The 17,942-nt window shown below is 35.0% G+C and overlaps 1 long non-coding RNA gene across 1 annotated transcript in view; it reads left to right on the forward strand.

Moving 5' to 3' along the window:
- Positions 1-5,836, forward strand: part of LOC137631149 (uncharacterized) — a 40,162-nt gene extending 34,326 nt beyond the window's left edge. Inside the window, exon 4 of the long non-coding RNA XR_011041866.1 lies at positions 1,199-5,836. This is a non-coding gene — a long non-coding RNA (uncharacterized lncRNA). The remainder of the gene's footprint in view (positions 1-1,198) is intronic.
- The last annotated feature ends 12,106 nt before the right edge of the window (positions 5,837-17,942 follow it).

Raw genomic sequence — 17,942 nt, forward strand, 5'->3', positions numbered from 1 at the left:
ACCTTTTGCTAAATATTTCTCGCATATCTGCCTAACTGTAAAAATCTGATTCATACAACCCCTACCTCTTCTAAAACCCCCCTGTACTTCCAAGATTGCATTCTCTGTTTTATCCTTAATCCTATTAATCAGTACTCTACCATACACTTTTCCAACTACACTCAACAAACTAATACCTCTTGAATTACAACACTCATGCACATCTCCCTTACCCTTATATAGTGGTACAATATATGCACAGACCCAATCTACTGGTACCATTGACAACACAAAACACACATTAAACAATCTCACCAACCATTCAATTACAGTCACACCCCCTTCCTTCAACATCTCAGCTTTCACACCATCCATACCAGATGCTTTTCCTACTCTCGTTTCATCTAGTGCTCTCCTCACTTCCTCTATTGTAATCTCTCTCTCATTCTCATCTCCCATCACTGGCACCTCAACACCTGGAACAGCAATTATCTCTGCCTCCCTATCATCCTCAACATTCAGCAAACTTTCAAAATATCCCGCCCACCTTTTCCTTGCCTCCTCTCCTTTTAACAACCTTCCATTTCCATCTTTCACTGTCTCTTCAATTCTTGTGCCGGCCTTTCTTACTCTCTTCACTTCTTTCCAAAACTTCTTATTCTCTTCATATGACTGACCCAGTCCCTGACCCCACCTCAGGTCAGCTGCCCTCTTTGCCTCACGTACCTTGCGCTTTACTTCCACCTTTTTCTCTCTATATTTTTCATACTTCTCTATACTATTACTCTGCAGCCATTCTTCAAAAGCCCTCTTTTTCTCTTCCACTTTTACCTTCACTCCTTCATTCCACCATTCACTGCCCTTCCTCATGCTGCCTCCAACAACCTTCTTGCCACATACATCACTTGCAATCCCAACAAAATTTTCTTTTGCTAACTTCCACTCCTCCTCTAAATTACCAGTTTCTCTTACTCTCACCTCGTCATATGCCATTTTCAACCTTTCCTGATATTTACTTTTTACCCCAGGTTTTATTAGCTCTTCAACCCTCACTAGCTCCCTTTTACATCCACCTACTCTATTCCCCCACTCTTTTGCTACAACCAATTTTCCTTCCACCAAAAAATGATCAGACATACCGTTAGCCATACCCCTAAACACGTGCACGTCTTTCAATCTTCCAAACATTCTTTTAGTTATCAACACATAATCCATTAAGGTGGAGTGGTACCTTAACTTTATAGATCCAGTCGTAGAAGTTCAAAAGAAGCTTCCAGATTGGCCAATTCTGCTGTGATAAGTGCACTTAACGAAGTTCCATGTCGCTCCTTTATAAATACTGTATCTCCACAGTTAAAGTTTACCTACCACCTCTGAAAAAGGGACTTCGAGACTAACTCCGAAGTAACAGAGATCCCTGTCAGTGGTGTCATCTACAGAACACGGCATCATTCTAGACCACTATTCTTGATGTTTATAAGAGCATGTTTATCTTTGAGAGAAGCATCTGATGGGGCCCCTCCCAAAGCATATATACATGGTAATGCAGCAACTATGGCTTCAGCAAGTACCAGAATGGCACCTCTTAATCCCCTCAACAAGGCTTCAGATCAAGACCTACTACCAAAGATAGTCTTCCTTTTAGCTGTAGCCTCATCAAAATGATTGAGCAAACTACATGACCTATCTTTTTTGTTTTCACACTAGAGGGTGGAAAGATCTGTCATTTACTTTTGTTACAGAATTTGTAGCCAAGATCCAAACTTTCTAATAATGATACCAGATTTTACTCCTCTACAGTAACTGATGATTTACACAGTTTACTTTTTCCTGTAAGGGCAGTTTGCTTATACCTGAACAGAATGCTCCATGCCACCTGTCCTTCCATATCTTTGTTTGTTAGCACAATTCAAAGCAAAAAAGGTGGGTCCAATATCACAATCTCCTTCTGGTCACGGGGATGTGATTATGAGAGTTTATATCTTTGATAAAAGCCCTTGATATTCTTGGTCTTTCCTCAACCTTAGCATTATGTAATAACCACTCAGTAGACACTTAGAGAGAGCCTGTTTGGAGAGCCTTTAAACCCTCGGGTTACTTAGCCCCCTCCCAGGGCTCACAATATTCATGGGCTTTCTGCAACCATAGCTTCCTGCAAGATCCAAAATCCACCTTTTTGTGTCGAGTGATCTAACTTTCATCACTCGAGAAGGGACTGAATTACTTCTATGGCCTGTTAGGGCAGTTTATCTCTATTTGATAAAGACTGAACCTTGTTGAACCCAGTGTCTCCAACTTATTTGTTAACAACAATGGGTAAAAGAAAAACTGTAACCTAAAATACACTTTCTATTTGACTACAAAAGACAATTATGAAGTCTCCATCCCTTTGCCGCGCTTCTCCCAGAGCTCGTAATATCCGTGGTCTTGCCGCAAAGATTCTTTTGACTAAAACCACTGGATACCGTCAGTACTTTTGGCAGGACCTTGGGAGAGGAAAACTACCATTCCCATTTGATAAATGGTGCATACAAGATCCTAGACACCTGCTCTCTAGGCCTTTTAGTGGTTGTTACCCAATATTTGGTGTTGAAGCGATGCTTCTGCAGTAGTGTTTTCATAGTGTCAACTCATCAGTTACTTATTAATACCTGATGTGTGAGCTGAATTCAAGTAACCTTTCGCCCCATCCTAACTCTTGCGGTTGTGGTAGTATCGACACTGATGGACACTCAAGGAGGTGAGCACACCTCTGCATCATGGGGATACTTGAATCTGGTGAAAGAGTTTGTGTATCGCCATGATCAGAAAAACTACTTGTGAAGGACACCATACTAGGTTTGTTTGCTGTGAATACTTACTGTGTAGTTTGGACCTCGTACCAGAAAGTATTTATGTATTTATGGTGGGGATACCTGAATGCGTTAGCCTTGTCGAAGCAAGTTTGATAATTACACAGCACTCCTATGCCATTGATCATTCTGAAGGTTGGAAAGTTTCCTTCTCTATATGCCCCACAGTTTGTGGGGAGGACAGATGACCTGTCAAAATTGGATTTTAGCAATCAAGACGATCTGCTACTTTGTCCTGTGAGGGCGTTGAGATGCTAAATCAAAAGAGAATATTTCATAGCTCTGAATAATAAGCTTATGAGAATGACCTTCAAAAACACTGTTTCCTTCTGGCTTTTAAAAATTACCAGATGTTCTTACCACTCTTTGGAGGTGCAAGGCACTGGACCCTCGAGAGTGAGGTCATACAAAGTCCGGAGTATCCGGGTCGGTTAGCCATGCAAGTTTTGGTCTTGAGAACTTCCCCCTCCTCAGGATAAGTCTCCCATTAAAAATTGATGGTTTGTTACACCTTCAAGTTACACAGCCTTCTTCAACCACCCTGCAGGCACCTTTGCCAAAGGTCAAAATGAAGGCCAAGCTGCCTGTCGAGTGGCGGCTTACCTTCCACCCAGTAAGCAGCTATGTTTACCTTGTTAAAGTTTAACAGCTGCTCAGCTGCGCTTTTATTGCAAGTTCCTTTATATTTTTTGTGGACTTTATTGTTGCTTTTGCATATACTGTATATCCTAATCTCGCTGAAAGGCCATTGTATTAGATCTAGTCTGTTGGTATAGTGCTCTCGTTTTTATTTAAATTATGCCCTCCATGCAGGGTCCTTTGCTGACGTGTCAATTTACAGGTTGGGATAATCTTGCAGATTTCAACATTAATTCTCTGGTGCCCTTTATACCAGGTACAGTAAGAATGTCCTTTGGAATTTTAATGACAGCTTTATTATTTTTGGTGCTACTCGGTCATGAAACGTATTTTTAAAGCTGCTGTAAAATGCACGCATCACAGTTCCACAGGAAACTGGTGCCCTATTTTGCTCTGTCAAATCTTAACAGTTCTCACCTTGTTTCTCAATCTTGTCATTCAAGGATTGATATTGTATAAAGTTTCCCTCAATTTTTAATCTTAAGATTTAGATGGGTATTGTGGAGAGAGAGGACCTTTCACCCTTTGCCTTATGCTTATCGGGTAAGATTGTTCTGAAGGCTCTGCATACCATCGCTTTTTTGGTTATCGCAGTTTCTATGTTTTCTTATTTTCATCATGATCCCTTTCGGGGCTGTGTAATTAGCCGTCCAGTTTCTGTTTTAGGCCAAGAGATGTATAGGGTTGCGTTTTCACACCACTGATGTCTATCCTGTGTCATTTTAAGTGGCTAGTCTCTGCCTCTTCCTTGTGCCTAGAAATGTTGATAGACTTTGTAAACATGGAATGGGTCTTTTTTCCTGTATGGGACCAGTTCGTTGAAGTTTTTTGCTTCCAATTTAGTTTCCTTTTGAAATTGTCTGTCATTGAATCATTTTAATTGTTACTTTGACCAAAAGTTGCAGAATCGTAGTACTTCAAACTATTTTAAATGAAAAGTGTACAAAAATACAAGAATTTTTCAAACTTTTCAAGTTCTCTCCTAGTTTCGAGAAGTTTGTGAAGAAATTACCATGTTACTTTTTTTTTCTTTTCTGTAATTATTTACCGGAGAAATTGCCAGAAGTATTATTGCATAGGTTTTTAATATATATTAAACAAAAATTTGTGTATAGGAAAATAGCTGTATTGGTTGCTTTGTGGTTCTCTTGTATTGCCATCTAATTTTGCTGTACCACTTAAGAAAATAGTCGTCTTTTGCTAAGTTCTACTGATTAATTAGTACATGTTGCTGAGTAATGTCAATATGTGATCTGTGTACAGTAGTTTGAGCTTTTATGATTTTGATATGTTCTACTTTCATTTAGCTTATTCACAGTCTTGCTTTGATAGAGAATCAATTTACATCCTGAAGCCAAGTTTAGATTTTTAAAAGTTTACTTGCATCATCAGCAATTTTTAAGTGCAAACTCAAATTACCATTCAAATCTGAAGTTAGTCGATCAAAAACCTTGTTTACATGTTTATTTTGATTATGTAATTTTTTATGGGAAGTAGATATATATTTACATTCAACATGCTAATGTTTAAAGAAATAATTGATTGAACAAATTTAGTTTGGCAAAGCCTTTTTTTATTTTTTACGTAAATTTATCTCTAACTCTGGGAACAAATGGTTGATTTAACCTTTCGTATTTCCCAGCCACTACAAAGTTGACATATCTTTTAGGGTATTTTATTTTGTATTTCAGATTTTAAAGTTAGATATCTGTAGCATAGAATTGTCTTTTCAATTTGATGTCAATCAGAGAAGGAATTTATGGTTAAAGTTAAATAAAATTTAGTATAATGATTATACTGTAAGTACAATTGGGTATTATACAATGTTTCTTGTCAATGTTTAACCATGGAAAACCTATGAATAAGTTAGGGATTGTATAGGTGAGAGATATTCCTCAAATGTCTTTGTTTTCACCAAATGCTAACAGATTTTTTATCCATCTTTATTGTTCCCTTTTCTTTGTCATAGGAATATTTATGTAAAATTTCTTTAGACTAATTATTTTTGTCCATTTTTAAATGGTGCCAAATCTCTTGCCAAAGTCAAAACCGATTTTAATCAGGCTAAAATCCAGTAAAATATTTATTGTAAAATTTCTTTAGATTCATTTTATTGATTCAATTTTAAATGTTGCCAAAGTCAGAAGAGATTTCTATCAAGATAAAATCCAGTGAAATATTTGTGTAAAAGTTCTTCTTAGACTAATTTTGTTTCTATTTTAATTGCAAAAACTTGTGTTGATAGATTTATACTTAACTTTATTGCTTAAATATCTGACTTATGGTAATAACTGCATTGGTTAGAAGGTATCTCAGTTGGCATTTTAATTTCCAAGTGTTTACATTTTATTACAAGACTAATTTGCATCACTGTACACTATGTATCATACATTTAATTTATTAGACCACAAAATTTAGCAATTCTGGTCAAAGTTTTATATGTAAACGCATATTTTAATTTTTATTATTTGTACAGTTGACCTGAGAGATTAGTCAAAGTCCCATAAAAGTACTTATGAATCCCAAGGATTTGTATGGACTTCTTTGTGGGTCATTGACTAGATCTCTCGAATCAGTTGTGCAAAAACCATGATTTTACATCCAAAACTTTGACCACAATTGCTAAATTTGGTGGACTTTTAACTCAAATGCATGATACATAAGTGTACAGTGATACAAATTATTCTTGTAATGAACTTTTAAACACTCTGAAATAAAAATGCAAACCGAGATACCTTCTAACCAATGCAGTTATTACCGTAAGTCAGTTATTTAACCAATAAAGTTAAGTATAAATCTATTAGCACTAAAGTTTTGGCAATGTAAATAGAAATGCAAGATACATATCATGAAATTTATGTAAAATTGTACTATGTAAAAAAATCCGTATGCCTATGTTGTAAAATGAACTTTGAAAGAATCTCCAATTTCTGTATAAAAAATTAAGGAAAACAATAAAAGAAACATTTAGAACAAGAAACTTTTATTTCCCATAAAAATACAAAGGAAAATTATAACAAAATAAAAACAAAAATACAAAGGAAAATTATAACAAAATAAAAAATATTTTTTTTTATTTTTTTTTTCCCAACAAATTAGTGTCCCCCCCAAATAAGGGGCTGACCTCAGAATTGCATTTTCTGGCTCTAGCTGCTGCCCAGCATACCAGAGAACCTTATATAGAAGTCAAACAGTCCTGTAACGTCTCCTGTGATGAGTATGGTGAGTCTCATTCCTCCAAATGGAGAAGTTGAAATTGTATGACGACAACTTGTTTACTAAAAGCAGACTATCCCTGGGACATCTCCCAGTTGGTTAACATTTAAGGAAATGGGTATCATTTATAACCAAGGATAATTAAAGTCTAGGAATATCATAACTAGAAACTGCTGCTGCAGACAATTTATCATCTTATTAAGAGAACACTTAGAAGCAATTCTAAGCATTTCAGTATACCACAGTACCAAAAAAATATCTGAAAACAGAATCTTCAGAAAAATCCTGAATTTCGTAACTTAATTGCATTTTTAAAGTTCCAATTAGAGTTGGTTGCCATTTAGAATCATGACTTATCTAAAGCAACAAATGGAAATAAGGTTCTTAATTTCTTGCAGTGATCTAAGAACATATTGGACATTAGTTTCACATAGCATTTGAAGAACTTTGCCAATCAAAGGTAATCCTGGTTAACCATACCCGGAGTGTGTAGTTCTAAAAATGAGTACAGTACTTAGATAATTTTACCATGGACTTAATAGTTAACTCTTTATAAGACACTTCACAGGCAATTCAGTTTTGTTAACATATCTTAACACTATAATATACTGCATAGCCTAGAATCTAAGTACAGTTTACAAAACTAGAACCTTCAGAAAGCAGAAATATTAGCCATAACTCTTCCACACATCTTTGAGAGCAAAACTATTTTAATAAGCAGAATATGTTAAACTGCGTAAAAGCAACATTTGTCAAAGTACAAATTAATCTTTAAACACATTTAATGTCTAGCAAATGTCTCCCTGGATTTAAGATTATTTGGATTATATCAAAGTATTTCTCTACTACTTTTCAAGCGGATATATCTCTTTAATTTGGTCAGAATAACAACAATTTCAGCTGTTATCTTAATTAAACTTAAGTTGTTGGTAATGTAACATTTAAAACCCCCAAAGAAACTTTAATATTTAAACTTGTATCTTACTTTATAACTGACATTAAAGTATAAACTTATCAATGCCATCATTTATTTAATGCAAAGAAACAAGACTAAAAAATTCCCATTTAAACCCCTTAATGTGAATGAATTATCATTAAAGTTCAGACATTTATAGTTCACTTTTATGTCTCAAGTCACCACTGAGGACAGGAGTCATCATTTCAAATACAGTCCAATATACCTGGATGAAAAAGCTTTATAGAAAGCAACAAGACCAAATACACGACCAAGGTAAAATTCGTGCGATGTTTCTCAAATGCAAAAAAGACCCTGGAAAAGGGGATGACATCAAATGCAGGGTACTGCCCCGACACCCCGGCTTCACCCCAGCCGGCTATGTGCCAGATCGGACTGATGTCGCATTCCCCTACACCGACGAGTTAGCACAGGCAGCGCACCCTTCAAGGGGGCACTGAAAGACATGGCATTGGTACTAAGGTAAACCTTAAATACCAAAATGCATCTGCCAGTACTTTCCTTGGAGGGTGACTGCCTGACCTTTACATTAAATCTAAATGTTTTTACATAGTCAAGTTATTTCCTGTATATTCTGAACCAAAAGATAAAAATATGGTTGAAATGTGCCCTTCTAAATTGTGGTCTTTTGAGCAAATGGCTGTCTCTAATAAATGTTTGGCCTTAATTCGTCTTTTAACATGATTGCTGTCTTCATTTCAAGGGATTTCAATAACCTAGACTCTGTCAAAAGCAAACCCTGATGCACCATCAATTTTGAAAAACAGACTAAGTTGCTCCAACAACCAAGAATCTTTCTGATTTGAGTAAACTGTTGGGAAAGAAACCAATTTTTTCTAGACTTGTCACAATTAGATAAACTTATGCATAAAATGCCAACAGCCAAAAGAAAAACCAACAGGCTAATTGATGTGAAATAATATTGCCAGAATAACCTGTGCAACAAAAAGAGGCATTCTCAGCAATTTCCTCTCAAAAAAACTCAAGAAAATATAGCTACTCTCCTTTCCCCATTGGAGGCCATGTCATTCATACAAAGCAGATGACATAGATGCTTAAGTTATAATACAAATACCTTTCTTAAATTGAGGATAAGTGTACTAGGCTAATCAGGGCTCATTCTGTGTGAATAAAACCTAAGAAACGGTATTCAAACTGAAATTACTGAAACGGTATCATATTGATGTGATACCTCACAGAACATGTAAAACCTCAAGTACTTGGGAATTACTGTCAGAGCAAAAACTGATATCAAAAGCACTTCATTGCTCAATGAGAAAAACAATACTTGAGTAGCCATAAAGGAGCTTTCTTAGAAGCAAAATAAATAGAGAAAAGCTAAGTGGAGAACCTCATGAGAATCACTAGAGAACGACACAAGTTTATCACTTGCTAATAAGCGTGAGACCCGTGAAATTCAAATGGAAGACTAAGAAGTTCACGAAACTCATCCAGGCAATTTTCTAAGAATCATTGCAATGAAATGCAATAGCTATGCTACTGGAAACTCATGAACTATACAAATTTCAATGACCACTAGATCAGCTCCACATACAACTGGACTATAGTACTTTACTCTAAGGTAACAATAAGTTTCTTCCTCAAAGAAATAGAGAGAACAAGGGCATCATCAATAGATTGGGGATCAATTTCTGCTCAAGATTCCTGCACCACCCTCTTTCCTGCCGCTTGTTTTTCCTTCTTCCTTAGAGGCAACAGTCCAACAACTTTTTGAATGGGAGCTGAGCCAAAAGCAATTGCTTGGATCATTGTTAATCATTTTCCTACAATGACAATGATTAATCAATCCACACGAGGCAAATAGAGATAATCACAGTGTCTCCAAGACCCAATTAAACACAACATAAAATTACTTGTACTTTGGGTTTAGACAATCAACACCAAGAAAATGAAAGCACAATGGAATTCCAACACTTAAGAAATCCTGACCTAAACTGAGCAGGGACTAACATCATAGTCAACCCTAGTTGGAGATTACAAATCAAGATTCAAATCCAAGACTTGTAATAAGAAAAAAGCAAATCAAATCCAAGACTTGTAATAAGAAAAAAGCAAAATTGCGGTCACATAGAGAACGGAAAATCCTTAGACCCCATCCCATATAAAGGGACATTCCAAGTGAGTTAGCTTGCTTGCAAAAAAGCTTGTTGAACTTGGAAACAATAAGTATGTCATAGAGTGCAGAACAATACTTCCTCCAGACCTCAAAGTTCCACCTTATCACAGCTGTGATCCAAAACAAAGTGCACAGTGACAAGGACAATATTCTACACCATCTCACACTCCTAACAAGGATTGAGAGATAAATTTTTATTATATGCCTTTGGTATTTTGTGACACAAAAATAATTTTTGTTTTTTCTTTCTAGAATATGAAACCTGAACTGGAACATGGTGTTACAAGTTCTCCACCAATGAGCCTTGGTATGTACAATGGAGTTGATGATTTCAATGTATTTCCCTATAAAATCACATAAGTATAAAAGTACTAACTGCTTGAGGAGAAATTTCCTAAACTTCACAATATGGCAGCTGTCAAAAGTCATCAAAGTCCATCTCAATTACTAGCAAACTGGTCTTATTTATGAAGCGATAAAAGATTTCAAAATCCAAAGCAATAGCAAATGACAGCCGTACACTAAGTACAGCAGAATTGCTGATGTAAATTCCTTGAACAAATACTGTACTAGTAAAAAATAGAGTGAACAGGATTCTGAAAATAGCTAGTGGCACCAACAATCAAAGAAGTAGACAGTGCTACACTAATTCAGATCAATAATAGGGCAGATCTAATGACATCCACAGTAAGCAATATGAAGTATAGAGGATGCAAGAAAATGAGCCGCACAAATAATTAACAGCCTCCTTGTGCACAAAAGTCTGCTACAACCAGAGCTATAAAACTCAAAAGAGAAATATTGATCAACACTCACTATATCAATAGCTGTTCATAAAAGCATTGAGGTATAATAACTCTATAAATGCACGACGGACCTGAATTCATTCCTTAAAATAATTGCACAAGGGAAATGTTGCAAACCAAACGATGAAAATGACTATCGCCTCTTACTGATAGCTGAAGATGAAAGTCCACATATCTCAGGACAAGCTAATAAAATAAAATGCTGAAAGTACAGTAATCAATTGCCTTTGCGCTATGTTGCATTCTGAGTTGCACTGAAAGCAGTATTCTTTTCATCAAGATACTGAACACAACAGAATAGATAATTTCTTTGGCTTCTTTAATGGAGAAACTTCCTCCCAAGGAAATATGAAAATAATTACAAAAAGAGCAATAATAAAGAACTGTTTTTCCCGTCTCTAAAACAGTACAATCTCAGGAAAAACTGAAAGGTCTCAGGAGAATATCCTCACTATAACAAAAGTAGCCCAATATTTAGGCATGCAGCTAAAGAGAGTAGGGCTCAAAACAAATACTGACAGAAAGAGCAACGTACAAAGAAAAATATACATCAAAATTAGCTATCGAATGCATCATCCAAACAAAGATCAACGAGAAACAATTGACTCAAAGCATTTGAAATGAACAGTTAAAGAAGAGCTTCAAAATACCATGATACCTAGACCAAGTATCATACTCACAGAAGCTGTTTTTATTAGAGAGCAAACAGGATGCATTTAGCTTCTTATTCCATATAGACTTATGTCATTCTTGGGAAAACTGAATCTTTTAGATCCTCAGGAAAAGATACTCGAATCAGACTTAAAATTGCAACGAGCATACGTATTCCTTAGGGAAGATAGAATGAAATCTATAATAGATTTATCAAAAGCAAGCGTCAAACCAACCTTAGGAACAGGGAAAAGTTAATCTACAAGTTTTTTGTGCAAATGAAGCTAAATTTTGGCCGTATTTAAATCCATCAGAAAAAAATCAACTTATCACACAAGACCTGAGTGGAATAGATTTTGGACAAGCACTACTGTAATTAAATTCTTCGAGCCAAGGAAAAAGTAATCTCGAAACATCCTCAGACTGGGAAAAAAATCTAGAATGAATTCAATTGCTTGAGTATAACATTGGAAAAGGATTTACAAAGACGAGTATTTTTTATATCTTTCATCCAAAAAGAAAAATACAGAATACTTAAGGATCACCAAAGACAATATGGCTTCAAATGAGCTTCTGAACAGTTATTTTGATAAATAAAAATTTCCATGGCAGAACTCAGATTCAATGGGAAAATCTAAACTATACAATATTTCCCAAAGCAGTTATCTAAAAGATCTCAATGGACAAATAAACTTATCAGTCTACAACTAGAGACTTTCAGCTAATAATATAACTTTAAAATGTGTACAGTAACTTCTCCAATGTCATTCAGTACTGAGGTTTCAATGTGTCTCAGCTTAACTGAAACCTTGGATGTACTGACATCCTTTACCATTAAGCTATAGCCAATGTGAAAAAGCTTCATCGGGAAGAGTCTTGTAGACTAAAAACAAAACTCAACAAAATTCCTTACATTTCAAAAAAGGAAATTGTCTCAAGATCTGTTAATTTTTGAAAGGTACAGCCAAATTATTCAGTACTCTTCCCTAATGCAAACTATCTCCTGATATATACTGCACATTAGTTCAAGTACTGTATAACACATCTAAAATCTCTCAAATAAAGTAGAAATCTTAAATTTCTCGATCAAAGACTTTTGAACAGCTTATGATGGAGATAGAATCTGTGGTCAAAACAGATATTACTGTAGTTTTTGTAACAAAGATGACAGATGACTTCTGCAAGTTTAAAGATTGCTCATAAACGGCAGAGGCAAGGGACAGTAACAGTGCCCTTGAGACTGACAACATATACATATGGTCATCAGCTAAGGCCCCTCTCCACGCAAGCTAAGACCAGTGAGGGCTACCTAATTGCTGCTGATGACTCAGTAGGTAGACCTATAGGCTTCCCCCAAGCTTCAGCGGGTCTCAACCTTAGTCCAAACATTTACGATTCCCGAATATTGATACAGTATTTCTATTTCCTAGAAATATTCTAATGACTTTTTTTGCAATAATATGTTCATTAAAATTGGATTTCATTTTAAAATGCAATAGTTTTCAAACATGAAAATTCAGGTAAAACCTATTACTGTAAGTGTGCATCACAGGATAACAAGAAAGTAATGAATATGCATCATCAAGTTTCATGCAATATTCCTAAATAAAAACTTTCAGCATCAAGCTTTCAGTTTTGACAAACTCTCTGTACAGTACATTCTTTTTTTTTTCAACAATAAGTTTTTATGATTTTCATGTACATAATTTCTTATATGAAATATGAGAAAGTAAGAGTATGAAACTAATCTTTGTTTGACACATTTAGCACTCATGAAAGTCTGTTAACCATCAACTTTCTAAGCTTAGATACCAGCTGAAATGTGTAAAGCAATTACAAAGATTTCCACTAAAATAGTGTAAGAAACAATGAGATTATCTAACATGCTTAATGATAACAGTTTGAATAGTTTTCGTTCAAAAATCTTGACCTTTCAGGACTCCAAAGTCTAACTATCTGCCACGTCACTTCAATCTATATAAGAAGGTAGCCGACATAAAATAGAAACAAAAAAGGATTTTTTTCTCATCATTCCTCTTTGCCCGACGAGGCACTCAGCCGAGTTTGGTTGGTACTACTAGGGTGCCATAGCCCTGTTTTCCACCACAAATGAAGCTTCATATGCTGACTCACCTACTGCCACTACCTCAGTGTTCACCAAGAGGACCCAAGGTAGCACAACAAAGGAACAGTAGATTCTCCAAAAACACCAGTGCTTCATCAAGAAAAGCAATTGTCAATCTTAATAGATTTGGTGTAACAAAATCTACATAAAATGACAGCTTTACAGATCTAAGCTTCAAATATAAGTGTGTGCTTTGACCAATACTGAAGTAGAGCCAAACAGGACCACGTAAACTCAAAGAATATTGAAGACCAAAATAAAAAAAGAAGCTATGCCTTCTGCCTGTGATTCAAGCCTAAAATTACGAATGAGAGACACATCCAAATCAAGTCCTGTTAACAAAATAGCTCAATACAGTATGTATTAATGACCACAGCATATCAAGTATGCATGCCATAGTTGGCAATATATTAGGGCAATGTTCAACTCTCTAAACTTGTTCTACTAAATACCATCACTTTGGCACAAGAATCTGACAAGGCCATTAGCTCTATCTTTTGGTACAGGGAATAACAAAATATGTAAAGATTATTTAAATAATGATAGGTTACCGCACCAAATTTGAGCCAAAAATGACGCAGCAATGTGCATGTTGCACTTCTCCTCGGTTAATGAAGCACTCGAGAAACATAACACGCATCTAATCTTGGGACATGTAAAGGGTGATGCCGGTCCCCTTTTTAAAAAGCTATTGGCATCCCGAATATAAAGAAAAATACTGAAACTCTTCCAAGTCCATCAAGGGACAAGTTACAAATGTAAACTAAAAAAGCCCAACAATGAATGACTGCATTCACATTCAGTGACATTTAATGATTATTAGGATGAAAAGATTTAATTACAATTTACTTTACCACTAATCACACAAAAAAAAAAAATCTAACACTCCCAGCTTCTAAAGATTAATTAAGTTTACACTAAATTGTTCTTCAAAATCAAATTAATAAAGAGATACATTTCATGATATAGAGATATATTCCCACATAATCTAAGATGTAATCATAAATACAGGGGCAGACAATTACCAGAAAATGTCATTAAAATTAATGAGATTTCGGCAAATTATGCATCCAACACAGCAAAAAGTATTCTGTTTAACAAATTTTGAACTTTCAAAGCCTGTGGAAGAACAACCACTCTTTCTTAAGCTTTCTGAGGATTCTATTTTTATAAAATTGACTTATCAAGTAATACAGTTACTATAAGAATTATATTACACAAAACTGAATGGCCTGCAAAAAATATCTGATGAAGACAAAGCTTTTCACATCAATGGTAAAATCATCTAAGCACTGCACTCATGTTTGGAACAATACTCCAGGTACAGTAATCTTAGGAATCATTTTGAATGGCAAATCTATGTTCAACTGTAGTGTCCAAAGACATCTTAGGTCACTTTAAGAACTCAAAAACCTTAAATTCATTTGTTCTTTAGTCATAATTCTAAAAGAAAACTGATTGGAACTTTAAAAATGGGATTATTCATTAAGCTACAATGAATCGGGAATTTTCTTAAGAACTCTAGTGACAGGCTATTTTTGGTTCTGTGGCATAGAGTAACTCCCTCAATAAGATGAAAAAATTATGACAGCAGTTTCATATTTCTAGACTAAAATATCAAATGTTCAAGATACCCATTTAGTAAACATTAACCGAATGGAAGATAATAACCCAGTGACACACTGCTTCCAGTAAACGAGAAGTTGTCATACAATTTCAAGACTCACCATTGAGAATCCTATGTCACTAAACTCATCACAGGAGACAGGGACTGTTGTAGCTTCTATATACGGCTTCTGGTGGCAAGGAAGCAGGGCCACTGCACTTCTGAAATCAGCCCCTGTTGATGGGCCTAAAGGCCTTTATTACAGTATCTTTCGGTAATGTCTACAATCTACATCTGGAAGAGATTAAAGAATACAGTATTGTCACAAGGTTACAGAATATAATTAATGTTTCAACGTTACAACACGGACTTCGTTTTGACATAAGTCTGGATATATGAGGAATCCTACTTATGATAATTAACTCAGCACAAAAATAATAAGGAAAAAATACAATAATTTAACTATTAAAACGTTGTTCTCTTGCCTAAATTTCAGGATAGTTATCAAGTTAAAAAAATTTTAAAACTATTAAATATTGTTACTCTGTGATGCCTTCTTAATTACATAACCTGCTTTATTATCTCCTCAACTAGATACTGTCAATCTATCTAAAGTTTGACTCACGATACAGTATCTACTTAGAAAACAAAGTTCGATTTCTTTTGATCTCATTACCTGCATCTCACTAAAAGAAATGGGCTTAGAATCCCTTATAAACTCTCAAAAATAGATTTACCTATAATCACTTCTAACTTACAAATTATTTTGTTTATTTCTAACCACCATAATAACAATGGTTGTAAACATTTGCTCGGGAATTTCTTTAATGGAGAAACTTCCTCCCAAGGAAATATGAAAATAATTACAAAAAGAGCAATAATAAAGAACTATTTTCACTAAGTCTCTAAAACAGTACAATCTCAGGAAAAACTGAAAGGTCTCAGGAGAATGTCCTCACTATAACAAAAGTAGCCCAATATTTAGGCATGCAGCTAAAGAGAGTAGTACTCAAAACAAATACTGACAGAAAGAGCAACGTACAAAGAAAAATATACGTCAAAATCAGCTATCGAATGCAACCAAGCTACCTGAATAAATCCCAAAATTATCAACCCTTTTACCCCCAAAGGACGTACTGGTACGTTTCACAAAAGCCATCCCTTTACCCCCATGGACGTACCGGTACGTCCTTGCAAAAAAATGCTATAAAAATTTTTTTTTTCATATTTTTTATATTTTTTTGAGAAAATTCAGGCATTTTCCAAGAGAATGAGACCAACCTGACCTCTCTATGACAAAAATTAAGGCTGTTAGAGCAATTTAAAAAAAAATATACAGCAAAATGTGATGGGAAAAAAATAACCCCCTGGGGGTAAAGGTTGGAAATTTCCAAATAGCCTGGGGGTAAAAGGGTTAACCTAATGCATTACAAATGCAATTAAACTTTTAAAAATAAGAATAAAAATACTTATTCTGCAAGTACTAACAACTCAACCCTGCCCTTGATCTTAACTAAGAGCTATAGTACTTCCTCGACTGTATTCAGAAGATGCCCTTGAAGCTGGAATATCATATCCAGACTTATGTCAAAAGAAGTTTTACAAAACTTTTCAAAAACATAGAAGTTCTCTTTAACAGTTCTTAAAATCACAGTTAGTATATGATTTAACCTCTAACAAGAACTAAGTTGTATCATACTGCAGTAGTGGCCAAGGCTATCTAATTCAAAAATATGAATTACAATTATACAGAAAATATATTCACGCTTTACAAAATAAGCGTTAGCTATTAAACATTCTTGTGAAGTCCTAAGATTATCATAAGAACATCTTCAATATTTAATCTAGTGTATATGCAAAAGAATGTTAAAGGTCATTAAAATCTAAACTTCACATTTGGAACAAGACTGAAAAATTTCCTTAAACTTTCAAGATACAAATCTATCAGATAAAATAAGAGATTAAACTCCTTTCTGTCCAAAGATAATAGAAAAGTGAATTACTGTATATAATCAAGCTTAAAAAACAAAAGTGATCTATTTTATAAAATATCTAGTATTTCATAAATACAAACCAACTTTAAATTGATACTTTATCACTGGGTTAGACAGAAACTAAGTTGCTATTGTGTGGTAAAGCAATTAGCCGACACCAAATCTCCCTGAAGACAGGGAAGCGTACTTTCGAAGATAATTAATTTTTATGGAGTAAAACATTAAAAAGGATGGCATTTTTAAGCATAAGTCCTTACAGTGATGACATTTTTCAAAGTTGAGTAGCCCTTCTACGCAAATTATCCAAAGGAAATAATGTCCCACTTTCGAAGTTGAATCTAAAAGGGAGCACTCTTACGTTGAAAATAAAATCATAAAATTTTATCAGCCTAACTGGCAAACTGATAAGAACTTTGTTCTAAACAGCACTACAGAAACAATTCCATTGTTCAACACACTACTGCATACAAGGGAACATCATATTTCAAAATTACAAATCCAATAATGAAGAATTTTGTACAGCACCTACAGATTTATAAATATGTTCCCTAAGATAACCCTTTACATCCTACTTAGGGCAGTAAGCAATAATACATCATCATTCTGGGAAGACATACTCGAAACAACCTACAAAGAAATCCCTTTTGAATTTTAAAGGATTTCTGGAACTTTCCTACATAGACTCTCCATCCATGTTTCCATTGAGCCACTGTTCATGATCTAGCTAACATTATTGCAGCCTTTCCACTATGAACTAATTGTCAAAGACCGAAATAGACCTACAAATTCTGATTATCCTTTGCATTCAGATCTTCCCGGACAGTACCATCCGGCTCATAATACTAGGTATGCAGCTAATTCTAAAAGTCAGCCCTTCTCTCATGAGGCTCAATACTTCACAGTATTCTAGAAGTTTTATTCAGGCAGTGACCAAGTTGCGGAATGATCTCCCTAACTGGGT

This window comes from Palaemon carinicauda, chromosome 39, assembly GCF_036898095.1.
Source record: "Palaemon carinicauda isolate YSFRI2023 chromosome 39, ASM3689809v2, whole genome shotgun sequence".
Taxonomy (NCBI): Eukaryota; Metazoa; Arthropoda; class Malacostraca; order Decapoda; family Palaemonidae; genus Palaemon; species Palaemon carinicauda.